The sequence below is a fragment of the Adiantum capillus-veneris genome, chromosome 4 (assembly GCF_014529385.1).
Source record: "Adiantum capillus-veneris isolate H3 chromosome 4, ASM1452938v2, whole genome shotgun sequence".
NCBI classification, from domain to species: Eukaryota; Viridiplantae; Streptophyta; class Polypodiopsida; order Polypodiales; family Pteridaceae; genus Adiantum; species Adiantum capillus-veneris.
This window is the reverse complement of record NC_140934.1, coordinates 125,019,706-125,028,135: the sequence shown is the minus strand read 5'-3', so window position 1 is coordinate 125,028,135 and position 8,430 is coordinate 125,019,706.

Below are 8,430 nucleotides of genomic sequence, written 5' to 3'. Positions count from 1 at the left end.
TCTTCGTGTTGGCTCTCTGTGTGTGTGCTCTCCGATCCCAACAGATGGCTATATGTAGGCTCAATGGGAGCTTTTGGATGTGAAAGCCATGGCTACGGTATGTCTACATCGAGCCGAGTCATTGTTCTCCACTATCATAGGGAAGACAAAAACCAAAGTGTTCTTCACTATCATAGGGAAGACAACAACCAAAGCTCTATGGGATAGCTTATGTTCAGCATGGGAGAGAAAAAATGCATCCAACAAAGTTTTTCTCATGAAAAAGCTTATGAAGCTCAACATGAAAGAAGGTAGCACAGTTTCTCAACACTTAAATGAATTCAACTCCTTGTTCAATCAATTGACATCTCAAGGCTTTGTTGAGTTGGACGACGAACTCATGTCTATTTTCCTGTTATGCTCTCTACCCAATTCATGGGACGTATTTTGCACAATCATTAGCAATTCAGCTCCGAATGGCAAGTTAGTGTTCAATGATGTCACAATTACATTGCTCAGTGAGGAGATTAGACGTCAATATCTTGATGCGAGTGGGCATGGTGATGCATATGTAGCTTGTGGCAATTGTGACAAGCGAAGGCACCGTGGTTGTAGCTGCGGTCATTCTCAGGATTGCAGGCAAGGTAGTAGCAAGATTTTCTACAAAGACATGCGAAATATTGAGTGTTACTATTGCCATAAAATGGGACACTTGAAGAAAGATTGCCGCACAATGCAGCATGATAAGGGAAGAGAGAAAGTGAAGTCTGACAAACCTAAAAGCAGCGTAAAAATTGAAGAGCTTAATGTGGTTGAATCTCCAGCCATTGAGCCAATTTTTGACGTGCCAAATGATGTGTTGATTTTTACATTGGATTTGAAACATGATGCATTGTTAGCTCTTGACGTGTGTTATGCGCAAGATTGGATTGTGGACTCAGGCACTATCTTTCACATGACTCCTCAAAAGGAGTGGTTTTCTACATACACTGCCACACATGGCACGATGAAGCTAGGCAATTCATATGAGTTTGATATATGCGGTGTGGGCAACATCAAGTTTTCTATGCATAATGGCACTGAGTTTATGCTCCACAATGTCAGACATGTACCCAAATTGACAAAGAGTTTGATGTCAGTTGGACATCTGGATGGTTTGAGTTACACTATCGTATTTGCTCATGGTTCTTGGATTATCAAGAAGGGAAATATGGTCATACTTACATGCCAGAAGTATCACTCCTTGTACTCACTTTATGTCTCTTCAGTGAAAGAAAATTCTATTTGTGTAGTCGAGCTGTCGTCTATAGAGTTGTGCCATAGCCGGCTAGGACATATGAGTCAAAAGGGAATGAAAGTCTTGTAGGATTCTGGTTATATCCTTGTATTAGATTACTCTAACTTCTTTTTATGTGAGCAATGTATCTATGGTAAATAGACTTGGTTGACATCAACACCTTTGGACAAGGAGTTAGGGAGTCCTCTAGATCTCGTTCATAGCAACTCGTGCGGACCTATGCCAGACAAGTCTCCAGGGGGAGCATTCTACTTCTTGACATTCATAGATGACTCTACTAGAAAGGTGTGGTTTTATCTCTTGAAGCATAAAAGCGACATCTTTAGTGTCTTTCAAAAGTTCTTAGCATTGGTAGAGAACCAATCGGGTAAAAATCTTAAATGTTTGTGCAGTGACAATGGAGGCAAGTACATCTCCTCTGAGTTCAAGGACTTTTGCAGTGAACGAGGCATTAGAAGACAATTTACCATGACTTACAGACTACCCAAAATGGTGTGGCTGAAAGAATGAATAGAGCCATTCATGAACGGGTCACTTCTATGTTGTCTACAACCCACTTACCTCAAGAACTTTGGGGAGAAGTTGTTACGACGGCTGCTTACTTGATCAATTGGTCACCTAGTACACCACTAAAGTACAAGGTTCCGCAGAAGATGTGGATAGACAAAGAGCCCAATTATGATAGGTTATGTGTATTTGGGTGTGAGGCATTCTGACATGTGCCAAAAGTGCTTAGACAAAAGATGAACCCCAAATCACACAAGTGCATCCTCATTGGATATGGTGTGGACAGAGAGATGGGATATTGTCTCTGGCACCCGAAATCAAAGAAGATTATACGCAGCTCACAGGTGATATTCAACAAAACTAAGATGCATAGAAAGCCAGTGAAAGACATTGAGTCTCACAGAGTACGGTTTGAGGATTTTTTCTCAACGCCCCGCCAGTTACACATAATGTTGCACGTGCTAGTGATGCACCTTCCACTAACACACACACACATGTTGCTCCAGAGAGAGTGGAACCCAGCAACACACTTCAGAGATCCACTCATACATCTCATGCACCTGAGTATTTTGAGCCAAGATTGGACTACTTACTAGTCATTGACTGCGGTGAACCCACTTGCTACAAAAAGGCCATTCAAATGGACGATAGCGTGAAGTGGAAAGAGGATATGCAATCTGAGTATAACTCAATCTTAGCAAATGAAACTTAGAAATTGACAAAGTTACCTACGGGTAAACAAGCATTGCCATGCAAATGGGAGTACAAGAAGAAATTTATCTTAGATGATCCCAAGCCTAAGTATAAGGCTAAATTGGTTGCTAAAGGGTTTTAGCAAACAAAAGGCATGGATTTTGATGAAATCTTTTCTCCAGTGGTCAAGATGACTATATTGCGTCTTGTGTTTGGTCTAGTAGCCATCAAGGACATGAAACTAGTCCAAATGGATGTGAAGACATCATTTCTTCATGGGATCTTGAAAAGGACGTCTACATGAAACAACTAGAAGATTTTTCAATAAAGCCTGAAAAGCCAACACGGGCAGAAATGGTGTGTAGACTCAAGAAAGCTTTGTATGGATTAAAGAAAGGCTCAAGGAAATGGTACATCAAGTTCAATAAGTACATTCAGTCATAGGGTCACTTACGGAGCCAAGAGGATCACTGCTTGTACACAAAGAGGTTGAGTGATGGTTCCCTCATCATTTTGATTTTGTACGTGGATGATATGCTCATAGCCGGGATGTCAAAAGATGAGACTGTGCTTCTCAAGGATGCCTTAAGCAAGCAATTTTCTATGAAAGATTTGGGCAATGCACATCACTTTCTTAGTATGCGTATCAAGAGAGATCGCAAACATGGTATACTTGAACTTTCGCTGGAAGAGTATGTTGACAAGGTCTTGCAACATTTAAATATGCAAGGGGGAAAAGCATTGAGTACCCCAATGGTTGCATACCAAAAACTTAGCAAGCATGATTGTCCCAAATCAGATGTTGAAAAGGCAGAGATGGTAAAGGTGTCGTATTCTTTGGCAATTGCAGTCTCATGTTCGCCATGTGTGGGACGGGTGTCTAACCTCACTCCTATCTTATTGCAGACATAACGAGAACCACAAATATAACTGTCAATCCATGGGACGAAGCTGATTCAACTAGTGTATAGAGGCTACAAGAGGTTATCAATGTCTTGGAAAACAACAAACAACTCGCATCTAAATCAAGCTACACTCAGATTACAGAAATCACCAAAAGCTAATCGCTCATCGACAAACAAATCACAACCGTTACAACATCATCCAAACGTTACGAAACTTCTAGGACATGTTTATAAGACCTAAGCACACATGCTTATGGTCTCAAATCTCACTTTACGTCAAGTGCAAAAATCATGATTATTAACAGCAGTGAGTTTTTGACCTAGTCGTTTTCGACCCAGAATACATCTAAATGCTTAGCAATGATGCCTCAACACCCCACCTATACCTAGTTTATGATTTTGAAGCTTAAATTCTTACTTATGATGAAATTAGGCCGCGGGTTGGCGACGCCAAAAGCTACGGATTACCATAAAATGCTTAGGTCAATGCGTAGAGCTCTTACCTGTGGTTGCAACGCAACAAACGGCACTGTAATGTGACAACCGGGAAGGGAGTAGGAAGCTGGGAGCTCTAACCAAAGACAGGTTGATACAATCTGGAAGCTTGTAGCCCCGGCTCATCAATTACACTGTTTATCTGGAAAGTAGGAGTTACAACGTTGCCGATTCATCAAAATAATAAGTGTTTTTACAATGAAAGCTCCGAAAAATGTTATCCAAGTTATCCGAGCCAGCTTGTTGCTAACACCATGGTTAGCATATGGCCAAACATTGCATATTCAGTGGGAGTGGTCAGCGGGTTTATGGTAAATCCAGCCAGAAAGCATTGGGAAGCAGTGAAGCATGCCTTGAGATACGTCAAGGGCTCAACTAGCAAGTGCTTACGCTTTGGGAATTGTGATGCATCCATAGTTGGATGCACTGATTTGGATTATGTAGGTTGTGTGGACACTAGGCGATCTACATCTGGCTACGTTTTCTTATTCGGTGGAGCGGAAATTTCTTGGAGATCATGTATTAAGTATTGCACTTTGTCTTCCACCACTGAGGCAGAGTATGTTGCAATTTCTAGTTCCCCAGTAAGGAAGTTGTGTGGTTATCTCGTCTAGTGGGAGACCTTGGTATACATCAGACTCTAGTGCTACATTGTGACAGTCAAAGTGCGATTGCGTTAGCAAAGAACCCCGTGTTTCACTCCAAGTCAAAACACATATAGGTCAAGTATCATGTGGTACGGTATATTTTGGCTAGCAAACGCATGGAGTTAGTTAAAGTTCACACGGATGAAAACCCAGTGGATGCTCTAACGAAGACCTTAGCCTCAAGCCGTTCACACATTCCATAGAGATGAGGGGCATAGGGTGAAGCTATGGTCATGCTTCAGGTTTTGTACAGTTGTACATATTAGCTCCAACATTCTTTAGCCACATGGGCCACATTGGCCTTCAAGTGAGAGATTGTTGGGTTTCAGGCCCCGTGGTCGGGTTGTGGTCGAGGCGACATTATATTCTTGCTTATGTAGAAAATGAGGAGAGTGAGAAGGGTTCTTCTCACAAGCTCCACCAAACACCTTTGTGTTCTCCTCATCCCCTTCCCCTTCTCTCCTTCCCTCTCTTGCACTCATCAATTCGTCGTTCCTGCACTTGGAAGCATCACATCTTATCTATGAATCAGCCCTTGCTTCTGACAAGAAGTCTTCCATTTTACACATGCTCTCTTTTAATGAGGACTGGGTCAAAATTTTGGCTACTTTAGACAAAGAGGATATTGATGGAGTAGTTATGATCTCCCAATATATTGCCCAATTACCTGTACTTGCCTTACAATACAACCAAGTGTTGGCTCTCGCCTGGTGCAGAACTATCCAACTTTCTAAAGAAATTATGCGGCCTCAATCCCGCTTTTATTAGTACTCCTATTATCCCACAAAGGAACAGTTTCAGAAACATGAACATGTAGGGTGCACACACAGAGCCAAAAATATTGCGGCATCTTTTGTAGAGACAATGCTACATTAGAAGCTATCAAAAAATTGCAAAACAACCTTTGCTCCCTCGGTGACTCTAACCTATTAGAGATGGTTTCCAAAGTTTTCAAAGTTTTCCCTTTTCTTCCAATCAGACAGATTGAGGTTGAATCCTTTTGAGTAGACCATTAGCTTTGGGTCCTTCCCAATAAAGGTTTTTTTGAACCTATCCTAAGTGAAACATGGGTATATTTGGCCAACCTCCCTGCTTCCACTGTGGAGGATTGCAGACTCAAAGTTCACCTGCATAATCTGAGTCTGTAAAACCCTTTACACTTAGCTCCTGACTCCCATAGCATATACGCATACTCTTTGTAGCTTTTAGGTATCTCAATATTCCTTTCACTGCCTCCCAATGTTTCTTGCCTGGGTTTGACATGTATCGACTTACTACTCCCACTGCAAATGCAATGTCTGGGCGAGTAGCAATCATTGCATACGTTAAACTACCCACTGCAGACGCATATGGAATCTTATCCATTTCAGCATGTTCTTCCTCAGACACAGGACAATCTTGTTTGCTAAGTTTCACATATGGTGGCAATGGAACACTCAATGCCTTTCCCTTCTCCATATTGAACGTTGCAAAACCTTGTCAATATACTCTGTTTGAGATAACCAAATCAACTTCTTTGATCTGTCTCTCTCAATGCGCATACCAAGTAGATGACTTGCCTCACCCATGTCTTTCATGTCAAACGATTTTGCCATCTTTGACTTCAAAGCTGAAATTTCTTCAAGTGCTTGCCAGCAATAAACATGTCATCCACATACAAAATAAGGATCAGCCAACTGCCATCCTTAGCCTTCTTTGTATATAGACAGTAATCGAACTCACTATGTTTGTAGCCTTGAGAAAGCATAAACTTGTGGAACTTATGGTACCATGCCCTCGGTGATTGTTTTAAGCCATAAAGACTCTTTGACAACTGGCATACCAAATCTTCCTTGCCTTTCTCAACAAACCCTTCTGGCTGCTGCATGTAAATTTCCACATCTAAATCACCATGCAAGAACGCTGTCTTGACATCCATTTGGTGCAACACGAAATCTAATATGGCAACCAATGCAAGAAAGCATCTCAAAGTAGTCATCTTGACCACCGGAGATAAGACTTCATCAAAGTCAATGCCTTGTTCTTGCTTAAAGCCCTTGGCAACAAGCCTTGCTTTGTACTTTGGCTGACTATCATGAGCGGTGATCTTATACCTGTAAACCCATTTACAAGGTAGAGCCTTTTTGCCCTGTGGTAATTTAACTAGCTTCCATATCTGGTTTTTATGCAGAGCTGTCATCTCTGACTGCATGGCCAATGGCCAATTCCCGAAGTCCTTCATTTGCACTGCTTCCTTGTAACATGAAGGCTCATTGCAATCAGTCAACATGACATAGTTCATAGATGGAACAAACCTATCAGGAGGTCGCGTGATACGTCCAGATCTACGCACAATAGGTGGCTCAGGCTCAGCCACAACCTGTGGTTCCAATCTATCTTGTCCTTGCTCCTCTTGAGCCCTGACATTTTGTCTTGCACGTGCAGGTCCATCTTCTTGGAAGACAACTCTTCTAATCTCCTCAACCCTCTCTAGTTTAGAATGATATTTGGATTCATTAAAGTGAACATCATTGCTGCGGACAACCTTTCTGGATTCGGGATCCCAAAGTTGTACCCCATCTCACCAGAATTACCATAGCCTAGAAAGATGCACTTTCTACTCTTTGGCTCAAGTTTGTTCCTAAATTCCTTTGGAACGTGAGTATATGCCTCACAGCCAAAGACTCTGAGATGCTTGTATGAGGGCATTTTGCTTGACCATACCATCCATGGCACTGAATCCTTCTGCAAAACCTTGCTAGGAGATCTATTTACAAGATGAACAGCTGTTGATACAGCTTCAGCCCAAAACCCATTTGGCAGCTGTGCATTAGACAACATACTTCTGACCTTCTCTTGTATGGTCCTATTCATCCTCTCAGCAACACCATTTTGAGGAGGATTGTAAGGAGCAGTAAGTTCACGTTTTATACCTTTTGACTCACAAAAGTCCTGAAAGGCCTTTGAAACATACTCTCCACCATTGTCAGTGCGTAAGCATTTAAGCTTCTTGCCACTCTGATTCTCCACAAGTGTCACAAATGTTTTGAAAACACTAAACGCTTCATCCTTGTGCTTGAGAAAGTAAACCCATACTTTCCTCGAGTAATCATCTATAAATGTCATAAAGTAAGAAGCTCCCCCTAGAGATAGGTTAGGCATAGGTCCACACAAATCACTATGAACAAGTGCCAATTGTGTATCTCTTCTACTGCTTCTATGCTTATGTGGCTGCTGTGTTTGCTTACCATACAGACAATGTTCACAGAATTCAAAATCATTAAATGAAAAGCCAGGCAAATAACCAGAACGAGACAAGATTTCCATCCTTCTTGGACATATGTCCTAACCGGCTATGCCACAAAGAAACATTCGGCTGCTCGGTTACATTGATTACATTTTTAGAGACATTTGATACATAAATCATGTAAAGTCCTCCAGGTGCTACTGTCATCGAGCCCTTGGATATCTTCCACATGTTCTATCCAAAAGTGGTGACGTAGCCAGCATCATCAAGTAAACCTGTGCTGATCAAGCTCTTTGTAATTGCGGGAACATGTCTCACATTCTTCAGCGTGAAAGAAAATCCATTCTGAAACTTCAATTGAACATCTCCAACACCTAAGATCTCACATGTCTGCCCATTGCCTAGCCGAACATGATCTTTAGTGGTCACATAAGAGGTAAACCACTCCTTGTTTGGAGACACATGAAGTGATGCCCCTGAGTCTATAATCCAGTCACTCAGTGCATTTCCATCAGATGCTGTAAGAAGAGCTGAGTCCATTGTATTCTTCAAGAAGTAGATGTCTCCTGACACTAGACTGTCATCCTCTGCAACAGTGTTTGTCACATTTATTTCTTGAATCTTCACTGAGGACTTGTTCTTCTCACCATGGTCTTCAGCTTTCTCTTTGCCTTTTTCTGC